At 45.9% G+C, this 17,461-nt stretch overlaps 1 long non-coding RNA gene across 1 annotated transcript in view; it reads left to right on the top strand.

Annotated features, from left to right (window-relative positions):
- LOC138367387 (uncharacterized) overlaps positions 1–17,461 on the top strand; it is a 133,607-nt gene that overhangs the window by 31,894 nt on the left and 84,252 nt on the right. The gene's annotated exons all lie outside the window — the stretch shown is intronic.

The raw sequence follows: 17,461 nt of genomic DNA on the forward strand, positions 1-17,461 counted from the left end.
CCACAAGCCTGACCAACCAATATCATATTACTCACAACACCCAGCGCCTACCTCCACACACTACACCATAGTTCTAGTCTAATGCTTATACCTATCATGTACTTTACACACACACACACTCCAGGCACACACACATCATACACACACACACACACACACACACACACACACACACACACACACACACACACACACACACACACACACACACACACACACACACACACACACACACACACCCACACATACACACACACACGCACACACACACGCACACACACACACAGGGGGCCTCGTAGCCTGGTGGATAGCGCGCAGGACTCGTAATTCTGTGGCGCGGGTTCGATTCCCGCACGAGGCAGAAACAAATGGGCAAAGTTTCTTTCACCCTAAGTGCCCCTGTTACCTAGCAGTAAATAGGTACCTGGGAGTTAGTCAGCTGTCACGGGCTGCTTCCTGGTGTGTGTGTGTGTGTGTGTGTGTGGTGTGGAAAAAAAAAAAAGTAGTTAGTAAACAGTTGATTGACAGTTGAGAGGCGGGCCGAAAGAGCAAAGCTCAACCCCCGCAAAAACACAACTTGTAAACATACACACCAAACACACACACACACACACACACCACACACACACACACACACACACACACACACACACACACACACACACACACACACACACACACACAGTGGAGTCCCACAGGGCTCTGTACTCGGTCCTATCTTGTTTCTGATATATGTAAATGATCTCCCGGAGGATATCGATTCATTTCTCTCAATGTTTGCGGACGATGCTAAAATTATGAGACGGATTAAAACAGAAGAGGACTATTTGAGGCTTCAAGAAGACCTAGACAAGCTGAAGGAATGGTCGAACAAATGGTTGTTAGAGTTTAACCCAACCAAATGTAATGTAATGAAGATAGGTGTAGGGAGCAGGAGGCCAGATACAAGGTATCATCTGGGAGAGGGAATTCTTCAGGAGTCAGAGAAGGAAAAAGACTTGGGGGTTGATATCATGCCAGACCTGTCTCCTGCAGCACATATCAAGAGGATAAAATTAGCGGCATATGCCAGGCTGGCCAACATACGAACGGCATTCAGAAACTTGTGTAAAGAATCATTCAGAACTTTGTATACCACATATGTCAGGCCATTCCTGGAGTATGCAGCCCCAGCATGGAGTCCATATCTAGTCAAGGATAAGACTAAACTGGAAAAGGTTCAAAGGTTTGCCACCAGACTAGTACCCGAGCTGAGAGGTATGAGCTACGAGGAGAGACTACGGGAATTAAACCTCACTTCGCTGGAAGACAGAAGAGTTAGGGGCGACATGATCACCACATTCAGGATTCTGAAGGGAATTGATAGGGTAGATAAAGACAGTCTATTTAACACAAGGGGAACACGCACAAGGGGACACAGGTGGAAACTGAGTGCCCAAATGAGCCACAGAGATATTAGAAAGAACTTTTTTAGTGTCAGAGTGGTTGACAAATGGAATGCATTAGGCAGTGATGTGGTGGAGGCTGACTCCATACACAGTTTCAAGTGTAGATATGATAGAGCCCGATAGGCTCAGGAATCTGTACACCTGTTGATTGACGGTTGAGAGGCGGGACCAAAGAGCCAGAGCTCAACCCCCGCAAACACAACTAGGTGAGTACACACACACACACACACACACACAGGAGGAGAGGAACAGGACGAGTCATACATGGAGATGACTGTTTGCGCATGGAGGGAAATCACTGAGGAACTGAAAGACATGAGAGGACTCATAAATAAACTACAGAATGAACTAAAGGCAGCACAAGAGGAGATAACAAACCTAAAAACAGGATCTCCTCAGACTGTGGCACAGGGGACCAACCCCCAGGCACCAGGAGATGCAGCAATGTCAGAGACACCTACAATGGGTGCCACCTTTGCTGAAATGGTGAAGAGCTCAGGAGCAATGTCCACAGTCAAGGAAGTTGTAATGAAAGCAGTAACCTCACAGGAGGCGGCTAGATGCACGTGCCAGTTACTGGAAAGGAAAAGAGCTGTAGTAGTGATAGGTGTTAAGGAACAAGAGGGTTCAACAAGGGAAGAATGGAAGTCAAAGGACAAAGCTGCAGTGGCAGAGACACTAAAGGAGATAGGTATGGAAGGGGCTGAAACAGACATAGAGAAGTTTTCCGGATTGACCAGTACAACAAAGACAAAGACCGGTTGATCAAAGTAGTGCTCAAAAACGAGTGCATCGAAAAGGACATCCTAGCAAAAAAGAGCAAATTGAAATATGTAACGAATTACAGACAGGTATTCCTTCAAAGGGACATAACCAGGAAAGAGATAATACAGGCAGCAGATGCATGGAAAAGGCGCAGGCAGAGGGAAGGGAGCCAGGGAACCTCAACCCCCAACCCAGCAATCCCAGTGGGGAGTGTGGAACCCCAACCTAGCACCTCGGGAACCCCAGAGGGGACTGCAACATCCCAACTCACCACCCTTTAGGTATGGAGTTCCAACGTTCGACCCTCCCTCCCTACCCCTCCTACCCCCTTCCCTCCTACCCCCTTCCCTCCTACCCCCCTGGTCTTCCTCCTGCCCCTATCCAGCCCAGACTCGGACTAAGTCCTCCATCCCCCACCCCAGGTCTAAGCTATCCTCCCCCTGCCCCTCCTTCCCCCCCCCCCCCACCTCAGAACCCTTGGTAACTACCCCACAGGAGGATGAGCCTATCCAAGCAGCAATGCCCATGGAACAGCTTCCTGCACTAGTGGGGCGTGTGGGTGAAAATGGATATAGGAAAGTGAGCTTCAAGATAATGTACTCAAACATCGATGGGATTACAACAAAGCAAGTGAACAGGCAGAAAGGGCAGAGGAAAAAAACAAGATGTAATAGGACTCACAGAAACAAAATTGTCAGCAGTCATAACAAATGCTGTGTTTCCAAAGGACTTTTATATAGTAAGGAAAGAGAGAGACGGGAAAGGAGAAGGAGGAGGAGGAGTGGCTCTGCTGATAAGGAAGGACTGGAGCTTTGAAGAGATGGAAATTCCGGGCTGCGACGGATTCAGAGATTACATAACAGGAACTATGACAATGGGTGGACCTAAGATAATAGTGGCAGTCATTTACAACCCTCCATTAAATGACAGAAGACCCAGACAAGAGTTCGACAGAAACAACATGGCTACCATTAACATAATAGAGAGAGCAGCTTCAGTTGCCTGCAGGAATGGATCCAGACTCTTAATCATGGGCGATTTCAACCATGGAAAGATAGACTGGGAGAATGGGGACCCACATGAAGGTGAAGTCACATAGAGATCTAAACTTTTACAAGGAACTTTTTGAGCCAACATGTCAAGGGACACACAAGACTGAAAGGAAATGACGAACCAGCTAGACTCGACCTGATATTCACCTTAAATGACTCAGAAATAAGGGAAGTAGAAAATGAAGCCCCGTAGGAATGAGTGACCACCGTATATTGATATTTGAGTATCTGGTAGAAGTAAGGATAACCTATCCAAGGATGGGATTGGAAGGAAAAAAGGCTAAATTACTGAAGAGGAAAATATGACGAGATGAGGAACTTCCTAATGGGAATACCATGGGAAACAGAACTCGGAGAAAAGACTGTACAGAAAATGATGGATTATTTCACTCAGAAGTGTCAGGAGGCTGCAGACAGGTTTATCCCAGTCTAAAAAGTGAAACACGAAAAGCAACAGAAGAATCCGTGGTTCAACCAGGAATGTGCAGCAGCAAAGCAATTGAGTAAAAGAACATGGCGAAACTACGGGAACAACAGAACACCAGAGATCAGAGAGAGATACCAGAGGGCCAGAAATGAGTACATCAGAGTGAGGAGAGAAGCAGAGACAGTACAAAAATGCCATCGCAAGTAAAGCTAAGACCCAACCAAAACTGTTCCACAGCCACATCAGGAGGAAAACAGCAGTGAAGGAACAAGTGATGAAACTGAGAAAAGGGGAGAAAAGATACACAGAGAACGACAAAGAGATGTGTGAAAAACTCAACAAGAGATTCCAGGAGGTTTTCTCAATAGAACAAGGAGAGGTCCCTGCACTAAATGAGGAGGCAAACCACACAACCTTGGAGGAAATTTACCTCACCAGTGATGAGGTCAAAAGGAATCTGTTGGAGCTGAATGTGTCAGGCGTTTGGGCCTGACAGAATCTCACCGTAGATTCCTAAGAAGGTGCAGAAGTACTAAGTGTGCCACTCTCTATGGTGTAGAACAGGTCACTGGAAACGGGAGAACTTCCGGAAAGCTGGAAGACAGCTAATGTAGTCCCAATTAACAAAAAGGGTGACAGGCAAGAGGCACTGAACTGCAGGCCAGTTTCCCTAACTTGTATACCATGCAAGGTGATGGAGAAGATTGTGAGGAAAAGGCTCGTAGAGCATCTGGAGGGAAACAACTTTGTAACACACCACCAGCATGGGTTCAGAGATGTTAAATCGTGCCTCACAGGCCTAATAGAAATCTATGACCAAGCAACACAAATTAAGCAGGAAAGAGAAGGGTGGGCAGACTGCATTTTCTTGGACTGTCAGAAAGCTTTCGACACAGTACCTCACAAAAGGCTGTTACAAAAGTTGGAGCAGCAGACAGGAGTAAAAGGTAAGGTGCTCCAATGGATAAGGGAGTATTTAAGCAATAGGAAACAGCGAGTAACGGTGAGTGGGGAGGCATCAGAGTGGCGAGATGTCACCAGCGGGGTTCCACAGGGCTCTGTACTCGGACCCATCCTGTTTCTAGTATATGTAAACGACCTTCCATAGGGTATAGACTCCTACCTCTCAATGTTTGCTGATGATGCAAAAATTATGAGAAGAATCAAAACAGATGATAGACAGAGACTACAGGACGACCTGGACAAACTGTAGGAATGGTCTAGAAAATGGCTGCTAAAGGTCAACTCAGGAAAGTGTAAAGTAGTGAAATTTGGCGAAGGGAGCAGAAGGCTGAACACAAGGTACCATCTGGGAGGTGAAATCCTACAAGAGTCAAAAAGAGAGAAAGATCTGGAGGTCGATATCACACCGAACCTGTCCCCAGAGGCACACATCAAAAGGATATCATCAGTGGCATATGCTAGACTGGCCAATATAAGAACTGCCTTTAGAAACTTGTGTAAGGAATCGTTCAGGACCCTGTATACCACTTGTGAAATCTCAATCCTGGAGTATGCAGCTCCAGCCTGGAGTCCATACCTAGTTAAACACAAGACGAAGTTAGAGAAGATTCAGAGGTATGCCACCAGACTGGTCCCGGAACTGAGAGGAATGAGTTACGAGGAAAGGCTAAGGGAGCTGAACCTCACAACCCTGGAAAACAGAAGAGTAAGGGGAGAAATGACAGTCACCTACAAAATTCTTAGAGGGAATTGACAGAGCGGACAAAGACAAACTCTTTAGCGCCGGTGGAACACGAACAAGGGGACACAGGTGAAAACTTAGTACGGAGATGAGCTACAGAGACATTAGAAAGAATTTTTTCAGTGTCAGAAAAGTTAAGAAATGGAATGCATTAAGTAGTGTTGTGGTGGAGGCAGACTCCATACACAGTTTCAAATACAGATATGATAGAGCCCAATAGGCTCACGAATCTGTACACCAGTTGATTGACAGTTGAGAGGCAGGACCAAAGAGCCAGAGCTCAACCCCCGCAAACACAACTAGGGGAGACAACTAGGTGAGTACACACACACACACACACACACACACGCCCAACACACACACGCCCAACACACACACACAACACACACACACACACACACACACACACACACACACACACACACACACACACACACACACACACACACACACACATATTTAGTGCAGAAGCCCCTGCACTAAATGAGGAGGCGGCAACCTTGGAAACCTTGGAGGAATTTGACCTCACCAGTGATGAGGTCAAAAGGTGTCTGCTGGAGCTAGATGTGACAAAGGCTGTTGGGCCTGATAGAATCTCACCATGGATACTAAAGGAAGGCGCAGAAGCACTAAGTGTGCCACTCTCTATGGTGTATAACAGGTCACTGGAAACAGGAGACTTACCAGAAAGTTGGAAGACAGCTAATGTGGTCCCAATATACAAAAAGGGTGACAGGCAAGAGGCACTGAATTACAGGCCAGTTTCCTTAACTTGTATACCATGCAAGGTGCTGGAGAAGATCGTGAGGAAAAGGCTCGTAGAGTATCTGGAGGGAAATAACTTTGTAACGCACCACCAACATGGGTTCAGAGATGGTAAATCGTGCCTCACAGGTTTAATAGAATTTTATGACCAGGCAACGAAAATTAGGCAGGAAAGAGAAGGGTGGGCCGACTGCATTTTCCTGGATTGCCAAAAAACCTTTGACACAGTACCCCATAAAAGGCTGTTAAAAAAGTTGGAGCAACAGACAGGAGTAAAAGGGAAGGTGCTCCAGTGGATAAGGGAGTACTTAAGCAAACAGGAAACAGCGAGTAACAGTGAGGGGGAAGACATCAGAGTGGCGAGATGTCACCAGCGGAGTCCCACAGGGCTCAGTACTTGGACCCATCCTGTTTCTAATATATGTGAACGATCTTCCAGAGGGTATAGACTCATTCCTCTCGATGTTTGCTGAAGATGCAAAAATTATGAGAAGAATCAAGACGGATGAAGATAGACAGAGACTACAGGATGACCTGGATAAACTGGAGGAATGGTCTAGAAAATGGCTGCTGAAGTTCAACTCTGGAAAGTGTAAGGTGATGAAATTAGGCGAAGGGAGCAGGAGGCTGAACACAAAGTATCATCTGGGAGGGGAAATCCTGCAAGAATCAAATAGAGAGAAGGATCTGGGGGGTTGATATCACACCGAACCTGTCCCCAGAGGCCCACATCAAAAGAATATCATCAGCGGCATATGCTAGACTGGCCAACATAAGAACTGCCTTCAGAAACTTGTGTAAGGAATCTTTCAGAAACCCAGTATACCACTTATGTAAGACCAATCCTGGAGTATGCAGCTCCAGCCTGGAGTCCATACCTAGTTAAACACAAGACAAAGTTAAAGAAGATTCAGCGGTATGCCACCAGGCTCGTCCCGGAACTGAGAGGATTGAGCTACGAGGAAGGCTAAAGGAGCTGAACCTCACATCCCTGGAAAACAGAAGAGTAAGGGGAGACATGATAACCACCTACAAAATTCTCAGGGGAATTGACAGGGTGGACAAAGACAAACTCTTCAGCACGGGTGGGACACGAACAAGGGGACACAGGTGGAAACTTAGTACCCAGATGAGCCACAGAGACGTTAGAAAGAATTTTTTTCAGTGTCAGAGTAGTTAATAAATGGAATGCACTAGGAAGTGATGTGGTGGAGGCTGACTCCATACACAGTTTCAAATGTAGATATGATAGAGCCCAGTAGGCTCAGGAATCTGTACACCAGTTGATTGACAGTTGAGAGGCGGGACCAAAGAGCCAAAGCTAAACCCCCGCAAGCACAATTAGGTGAGTACAATTAGGTGAGTACACACACACACACACACACACGTACCCCCCCTCTACATAGAAACCCTCCTTTCCCCTCACCCTACCTACCCCCACCCAACCCTCCCACCCCCCCCACCCCCACCCCATTCTGACCCTGTCACCCCTTCCCCATTCCCGTTATGTCCCCCCTCCCATCTTTCCCCCCCTGTCTCCCCTCCCCCATCATCCCTATCCCTCCTCCCCCCCTCACCCAGTATCCTCCACGTCCCCCCTATATCCTTAACCCACACTCTACCTGTCCCCCCTTCCCTTAAACCCCCACTCCCCACCCCAAAATCCTTTGAGACCCTGCAAACCACCTCACAGATCTTCTCACCCATGGAACAGCTTCCCACACCAGCAGAATGCTCGCCAAGAAAGGGACAAGAAATGAACAGAAGAAAGTGAGCTTGAAGGCAATGTACACTAACATGGATGGGATTACAAATAAAACAAGTGAACTCGGAGAATGGGCACTAGACGAAAACCCAGACATAATAGCACTCACAGAAACAAAGCTAACGAAAACTATAACAAACGCAGTGTTTCCACAGGGCTACTATGTAGTGAGGAAAGAGAGAGAAGGGAGAGGAGGAGGAGGTGGTGTAGCTTTGCTACAAAGAGAAGGTTGGAGTTTCGAAGAGACGGTAATTCAGAACTGTGGAAGGTTTCAGTGACTACATATCAGGCACCATAGCAACTGGAGGACAGAAAATTATAGTAGTAGTCATATATAGCCCCCCACCGAATGACAGAAAACCCAGACAGGAATATGAAAGAAACAACTTGGCCACCATCAATATAATAGAGAGAGCAGCTTCTGTGGCTAGCAGGAACGGATCCAGACTACTAATCATGGGAGACTTCAAACCATGGGAAGATAGATTGGGGAAACAGAAACCCACATGCATGCCCAGACCATGGAGAGCTAAGCTGCTGGATGTGGCAACAAGAAACTTTCTAAGTTAACACGTCAAGGGACCGACAAGAATGAGAGGAGGGGATGAACCAGCCTTGCTTGATCTGATATTTACCCTAAATGAGTCGGATATAAGGGAAGTTAAGTTGGAAGCCCCCTTGGGAATGAGTGATCATAGTGTATTGAGCTTTGAGTACCTGGTTGAGCTAGGAATTATCACCCCCAAAAAGAACTGATAAAGGGATGGCGTACCGAAAGGGAAACTATGAGGAGATGAATAAATTCCTATGGGATATACATTGGGACACGGAACTCGGAACCAAGTCCGTACAAGACATGATGGACTATGTCACCTAAAAATGTCAGGAGGCTGTAAGCAGGTTTGTCCCAGTCCGACAGGAAAAAAACAGAGAAGCAAAGGAAGAATCCGTGGTTTAATAGGGAATGTATGAAAGCAAAGGAGCTGAACAAATGGGCATGGAGGAACTTCCGTAATAACAGAACACCAGAAAGTAGAGAGAGATACCAGAGCACCAGGAACGAGTATGTTAGTGTGAGAAGAGCAGCTGAGAAAAGGTAATGAAAATGATATAGCTAATAAAACCAAGACCGAACCAAAGCTACTACACAGTCACATCAGGAGGAAGACAACAGTGAAGGAACAGGTGATGAAACTTAGGGTGGGCGAGGACAGGTACACAGAGAATGATAAAGAGGTGTGTGAAGAACTCAACAAAAGGTTCCAGGAGGTCTTTACAATAGAACAGGGAGAAAGTCACGGCGCTAGGAGAGGTGGCAGCAAACCAGGTGACCTTGGAAAGGTTCGAAATTACAAGAGATGAGGTCAAGAAGCATCTATTGGAGCTGGATGTGAGAAAAGCTGTTGGGCCAGACGGAATCTCACCATAGGTATTGAAAGAGTGTGCAGGAGCACTTTGCTTGCCACTCTCCATAGATTAGTAGGTCACTGGAAACGGGAGACCTACCAGAAATATGGAAGACTGTTAATGTAGTACCAATATACAAAAAGGGTGACAGACAAGAGGCACTGAACTACAGGCCAGTGTCCTTAACTTGTATACCATGCAAGGTGATGGAGAAGATTGTGAGAAAAAACCTAGTAACACATCTGGACAGAAGAGACTTCGTGACAACCCATCAACATGGGTTCAGGGAGTGTAAATCTTGCCTTACAGGCTTGATAGAATTCTACGATCAGGTGACAAAGATTAAGCAAGAAAGAGAAGGATGGGCGGACTGCATTTTTTTTGGACTGTCGGAAAGCCTTTGACACAGTACCCCATAAAAGGTTGATGCATAAGTTGGAGAAACAGGCAGGAGTAACTGGTAGGGCTCTCCAGTGGATAAAGGAGTACCTAAGCAATAGGAAGCAGAGAGTTACAGTGAGGGGTGAGACCTCAGAATGGCGTGATGTCACCAGTGGAGTCTCACAGGGCTCTGTGCTTGGACCTATCCTGTTTCTGATGTACGTAAATGATCTCCCAGAGGGTATAGACTCATTCCTCTCAATGTTTGCTGACGACGCCGAAATTATGAGAAGGATTAAGACAGAGGAGGACAGCTTGAGGCTTCAAGAAGACCTGGACAAGCTGCAGGAATGGTCGAACAAATGGCTGTTAGAGTTTAACCCAAGCAAATGTAATGTAATGAAGATAGGGGTAGGAAGCAGGAGACCAGGCACTGTGATTGCCACTCTACATAGTGCATAACAAATCACTGGCAACCGAGGAACTGCCAGAAATTTGGAGAGCAGCTAATGTAGTTCCGATATACAAGAAAGGGGATAGATAGGAGGCCATGAACTACAGGCCAGTGTCCCTAACCTGCATACCATGTAAGCTGATGGAGAAGATTGTGCAAAGAAAGCTAGTGGAACATCTCGAGCAAAAGAACTTTGCAACTCGGCATCAAAGGCTGCAGGAAATGCCCTTACGACGCTGGAAAACAAAAGAGCGAGGGGAGACATGATCACTACATACAAAATCTTCAAGGGAATTGACAGGGTAGACAAGGATAAACTATTCAACACTGGTGGTACGCGAACAAAGGGACACAGGTGGGAACTGAGTACCCAAATGAGCCACAAGGACGTTAGAAGGAACTTTTTCAGTGTCAGAGTAGTTAACAGGTGGAATGCATTAGACAGCGATGTGGTAGAGGCTGACTCCATACACAGTTTTAAATGTAGATATGATAGCGCCAATTAGGCTCAGGAATCTGTACACCAGTTGATTGACAGTTGAGAGGTGGGACCAAAGAGCTAAAGCTCAAACCCTGCAAGCACAAATAGGTAAGTACAAATAGGTGAGTACACCAAATAAACACACAAACACATACACACTCACACAAACACACACACACACACACACCACACACACTGTCACCAGTGGAGTCCCACAGGGCTCTGTACTCGGTCCTATCTTGTTTCTGATATATGTAAATGATCTCCCGGAGGGTATCGATTCATTTCTCTCAATGTTTGCGGACGATGCTAAAATTATGAGAAGGATTAAAACAGAAGAGGACTGTTTGAGGCTTCAAGAAGACCTAGACAAGCTGAAGGAATGGTCGAACAAATGGTTGTTAGAGTTTAACCCAACCAAATGTAATGTAATGAAGATAGGTGTAGGGAGCAGGAGGCCAGATACAAGGTATCATCTGGGAGAGGAAATTCTTCAGGAGTCAGAGAAGGAAAAAGACTTGGGGGTTGATATCACGCCAGACCTGTCTCCTGCAGCACATATCAAGCGGATAACATCAGCGGCATATGCCAGGCTGGCCAACATACGAACGGCATTCAGAAACTTGTGTAAAGAATCATTCAGAACTTTGTATACCACATATGTCAGGCCAATCCTGGAGTATGCAGCCCCAGCATGGAGTCCATATCTAGTCAAGGATAAGACTAAACTGGAAAAGGTTCAAAGGTTGCCACCAGACTAGTACCGAGCTGAGAGGTATGAGCTACGAGGAGAGACTACGGGAATTAAACCTCACTTCGCTGGAAGACAGAAGAGTTAGGGGGGACATGATCACCACATTCAAGATTCTGAAGGGGATTGATAGGGTAGATAAAGACAGTCTATTTAACACAAGGGGAACCACGCACAAGGGGACACAGGTGGAAACTGAGTGCCCAAATGAGCCAACAGAGATATTAGAAAGAACTTTTTTAGTGTCAGAGTGGTTGACAAATGGAATGCATTAGGGGGTGATGTGGTGGAGGCTCACTCCATACACAGTTTCAAGTGTAGATATGACAGAGCCCGATAGGCTCAGGAATCTGTACACCTGTTGATTGACGGTTGAGAGGCGGGACCAAAGAGCCAGAGCTCAACCCCCGCAAAACACAACTAGGTGAGTACAACTAGGTGAGTACACACACACACACACACACACACACACACACACAGGGGCCTCGTCGACTGGTGGATAGCGCGCAGGACTCGTAATTCTGTGGCGCGGGTTCGATTCCTGCACCAGGCAGAAAACTAATGGGCAAAGTTTCTTTCACCCTGAATGCCCCTGTTACCTAGCAGTAAATACACCCTGACTAACACCCTGGGAGTTAGTCAGCTGTCACGAGCTGCTTCCTTCCTGCGCACAGGACTCGCGGACCAGGCCTTGGGCTGAGAGGATGTGCGCGTCTGCTCTCCCTTCTAGGGAATAAGTCCCCAACCCTGTGCTGCGTTCGCCAGGGCGGTATTATCACAATACTATTGTGCTGCTGAGTGTCATTACACTATTGCATAAGTCACTAGTATTAAAGAAACCATAGAGTGAACTAATACCCTGGGCGATCGCCTGGCCTAGGCACTTGTGGCTTGGAGGAGGCCTACTGCTCCCTTAGGGGAAGCCTACCAAGCAGTAGTGGTTGGTGCATTGCTGGTAACAACACAGCATTACCTACACAGAGTACTTGGAACTCAATGGAAGATTCCCTAGCAAGAACCTAGAGGAGCAACAAGCAAGGAGAGTGGTGGGTCCGTAACCTGACCTTTGCGGTCAGTACTGACCCAACGGTCTCCCCTTCCCCCTACCTGACAGGAGGGTGACATAGCCGCCAACATATGATGATGCCAGCTTTGTACAGAGCAACTGTACACTCCTAGTTATAAGATCTATTTTCCCCACTTTCTCTTACTCTTCTCATTTCGCCATTTCAACAGGTCAAGTGGAACGGTCCAGTGGCCCATGCGGTTATCTGTAAAATCTGGGGGGCCACTTGATCTGGGCATCTGTTCACCCTTGTAGCAGGGTTAGGCTGTCTTAGGGGACATTCTGTCCACACATAGGATACAGGAGGATAAGTCACTGGGGGCTACCCTCTGCGAGTCCCAACCAACCAAGTGGAAGGACAGAGTGCATAGCCCTCGGCTCAGGAGAACTTATTCCAAGGAAGGGAATTGCTGAGAAAAGCAACTATACAAGATAAAATGTACAGGAACTGAGACAATGAGAGGACACCGGGTAAAAATCCCCCTCAGCGGGGGGGGGGGACAGGCAATGAGAAACAGAAGGAACTAGCAAATCTGTTATCAACTCTCAAAGTAAGATTTTCTAGACTAATACCCACAAAGGACTCCTCTTTCATAGCACTATGCTACCAGGATGTAAATGTGGATACAATCATCATGGGAGACAACATACGTATGTTGAAGGATAAACATTTCCAGGTTATTATTCCCTCTGAGCTGCAGGCCAGGAAGACAATAATCTTGAAGAGACTTGATGCAGGAATTACTGAAGACACCCCAGAAAATATTAAACACGATATAGAATATAAGAATGATTGGGCCAAGGTGGAAGAGGTAATCCTCATGCCGAGACTGTCTAACATGATGAAAATAAGGTTTGAAGAAATCTCCATGGCACAGAAAGCCCTCAGCCAAGGTATCCATTGCAACTACTATCACCTTAGCACGGACAACAACAACCTTGAGCAGGAGGAATACTATAACATTACCCCTTGTTGGACATGCTATAAATACGATCACACAGCCGCAGAGTGCCAACAAACGGGCCAAGTATGTTCAGAATGTGCTGGGCAGGGACACACATACAGAGACTGCATAAATAAATCAAACGCCAAATGTCTCAACTGTGAGGGTCCTCACCGCACACTTGCATCAATATGTCCCATTAGGAAGGACATTTTAAAACAAAGAAAGGCCGATGCCTTAGCAAAAAAGACAGCAATGGCCAATAATACTTATGCAGGTATAACTACCACCAATGCTTGGTCTAACAAGATATCACATAATCCAGCAAACACTACCCCACACACTCCAACAAACATGACCTCACAGGTAAATGGGGACCTACCCACAAAGATCCTGAGCAGTATGCTCTTTGCTCATTTAGAAAACATAGCAAACCCAGGGTCATTTAGGTCTGTAATTAAAGAAATGTACAAGATGAATAGACTCCCATTAATGGAATTCCCAGACACCAACTCCACTAACTCCACTAACATCATAAAAGCCCTGGTGGACAGCAATGTAGCCAGCACTACCCCAACTGTGACTAACTCCCAACAAGTGCCAGCACCCACGACCCCAGCAACCACCAACAAGCCAGAGGAAGATGATACAACACCAGCAACTACCACTCAGGACCCCCGGAGAGGGGCCACACATAAACAACAAAACATACAAGTACCACAGGACCAGGGACCCACAACGGTTCTCACTGATTCCCGCACACCCACACAAAATGTCACCCAAGCCTCAGTAGAGACCCCAAACACAATCAATTTCTACTCAAGCAAAACAACCCACCGGGTTCCCCACAGGATCCTCAAAGAGCAAATACAAACCCATCAAATAAAATTCCAACACAACATTCCCGGTGTCTCTACGAGTGACGTGTACGACCGGATAATGTCAAATACTTTTACCTCAAACCGAAAACCCATAATCATTCAACAGATAAGCAGCGAGGACTTTGACGCAATGCGCAATGGTTATGGAACGATCCCGAACAATCCACAAGGTGGAAGAAACCCATCAGATTCAACATAGCCATCCAGTCATTAACAATAATTCAACACAATGTTCTATGCTGGACTCCGCACAGAGCATTGGAACTCAGCAACTTGTACAGAGAAATAGACCCTGATATAATACTCATTAACAGCCATGGAAAAAAGAACAGCGAGAAGATCAAGATCTTCAATTACAAAATTTACCAGGTCAACAGGGCTGACCAGGCCAACGATGGAGCGGCAATTGCCGTTAAAAGAAATATTCCTCACAAAATTCTAGATAACTTCCAGGAAAATTTCCTGGCAATTGAACTCCAAACTACGAAAGGTATAATCTTCATAGGAACATGCTACCAACCACCAAGACGTCCTTACCTTCCCCTTGCCGACATCATGAAACTTACCAGAAGGAACAGACCTGCCTACTTTCTGGGTGATCTGAACGCCAAGCACAGAACACTGGGACATGGAAAGAACAACCAAGCAGGAGAAGCCATCCACAATATGATAAGGTACGGAAATCTAACCCACCTGGGTCCAGACTTCCCAACTTACGTCAGACAAGGCCATAGTGGTAAACCAGACATAATACTGTTATCAACCACCACTTCCTAAACCCCGCATAGAAAGGGGCCCTGTGAGCACAAGCGACCACCTACCAATAATAATGACGCTGCCAACTAACCCCATTCAGAAACCCTCACCACCAAGACTTCAATACACTAAAACTGACTGGGAAGCGTTCAAGAGCAGTGCACAGGAAATCAGTGTCACAGATTTTAATGGAAAGGAAACATCATGCATAAACGCAGAGTTAAATACATGGATTAACACCATAGAAAAATGCATGACTGATCACATTCCCGTAGCTCACCACATAACGCTCCCACACCCCCCAGCCACTGAGGCGCTCAGGACACTGCAAACCAGATATAACAATCTTCTACAACTCATAACACAATACGGGTGGACGGATGAGCGCAAAAGACTACAAAGGGAACTTCAAGATGAGCTGCAAGATCTGTGCAAAACAGAGTACACCAAACAATGGGATGACCTAATAAGCAAAATCCAAGTCGACTACAGAAACCCGGGAAAGTTCTGGAAAAAAGTAAAGACCCTGATGGGAAGCTCTTCTGAGGAAACACCCTACATCATAGACGCCTCAGGAAATAAACTCTATGAGGAGAGAGAACAAGAGCAGGAATTCAGGAAGTTCTGGGAAAAAATATTCAGGATAAACCCGGAAGAAAATTTAAATTTTTGCCCAATTAATGAAAGGGAAATTACAACTCAAGTCGATAACAGAGCTGTAGCACTACTCCCGACGCAAACAATAGACCTTAACAACATACGCGATGACTGCCACCTTATGAAACACATAACCATTGCAGAGGTCCATAAAACAATTATGGGTTTCAAGAACAAGGCGCCGGGCAACAGCAAAATAAATAAGATGGTATTATCCAACCTACCAGTGATTGCACTCCATCAATACACATGTATCTTAAATGCAGCTTTTGCATCTGGACTATTCCCCACATACTTCAAGAATGCCACAATAAGATTAATCCCCAAGCCAGGTAAACCCCCAACCCAAACTGAAAACTACAGGCCAATTTCCCTCCTCGAAGTACCAGGTAAAATATTCGAAAAAATTATCAATCAGAGACTTGTGAAGTACATGGAAGAGGAAGGGAAGTACAACACCAGGCAGCATGGATTTAGAAACCGCAGAGGGGACCATACAGCTATAGCCCTGATCTACGAGCATATAGCCAACGCAGTGTCGAAAAAAGATCAGTGTAATATAGTGCTTAGGGACGTCTCGAAAGCCTTCGACAAAGTGTGGCACACAGGCCTAAAATATAAGATATCTGAACTAGGGCTTCCTGAGAGATTTACTGCTACTCTCTGCAGCTTTATAGACAATAGAACTGCTAGGCTTAATATCGGCAGCTACTTGGGTGACGTAATAGAACTGAAAAGTGGAGTACCACAAGGAAGCTGCCTCTCCCCCACTCTATTCAACATATATACAGACCTACCCCAACCCCAACATGGAGAATACATCACATACGCTGATGATGTTGCCCAAATAATATGCCAACCGGGCCCATCAAAGCCGCTGCTAGCCGACATGACCAAGGCGGCAATTGAACTCATAAACAACTTTGAGAAGCAATGGAAAATTAGCACCAACAAACAAAAGTTCCAAATAATACACATTGGAAAAGAAACCCGGACCCCATCATCCTTGATAACCAGCCGATCCAATATGCGGAGGTAGGCAGAATACTGGGACTTATGATAAATAGAACAGGGATACAAATTCATGTAAGGGACCGACTAAACAAAGCCAAAGCAGCATTAGGAAAACTGAGAAGATTCCGAAGCCTCAGTACTAACATTCAAATCCACCTATATAAGGCTCTAGTTCGGCCGCATCTAGAATATCCCCCAGTACCACTACACACCATAAAGAAAACTAACATGCAGAAACTGCAAGCAGTACAAAATAAGGCGCTAAGGAGAGCAGCAAAACACCGTCCACCATATGATCAGACAATCCAGGAGCTCCACGAACTCCTGAACACACAGCCACTAAACATCAGACTGCAGCACCAAGCCATCAGGGTATGGAACACCATCGAAATGTTAGAGGACCCAATGTTTGAAAGATTACTCCAAGATGAGACGCCCCACTCCCACAGCTGGTGGCCCAAGAGCCTCGATTCTCTGGACGAAAACCCGCCCCACAGTATATAATCCCCAGATGAGTTATATATGTATATATATGAACAGTTCATATATGTGTATGTATGAACAACTCGATAAATAATATGTATGTATGACAACTCGATAAATAATAATAATAAAATAGAGCCTTAAACAGAATAACATGTGTGGAAGCATCGGAGTGTGTATATATGAATGCTACACAGTATTCATCTATGGACATCCATATATGGTGAAACACATGTGAAGAACCTCTCACACACACTCA

Source organism: Procambarus clarkii, chromosome 3 (genome assembly GCF_040958095.1).
Source record: "Procambarus clarkii isolate CNS0578487 chromosome 3, FALCON_Pclarkii_2.0, whole genome shotgun sequence".
Taxonomy (NCBI): domain Eukaryota; kingdom Metazoa; phylum Arthropoda; class Malacostraca; order Decapoda; family Cambaridae; genus Procambarus; species Procambarus clarkii.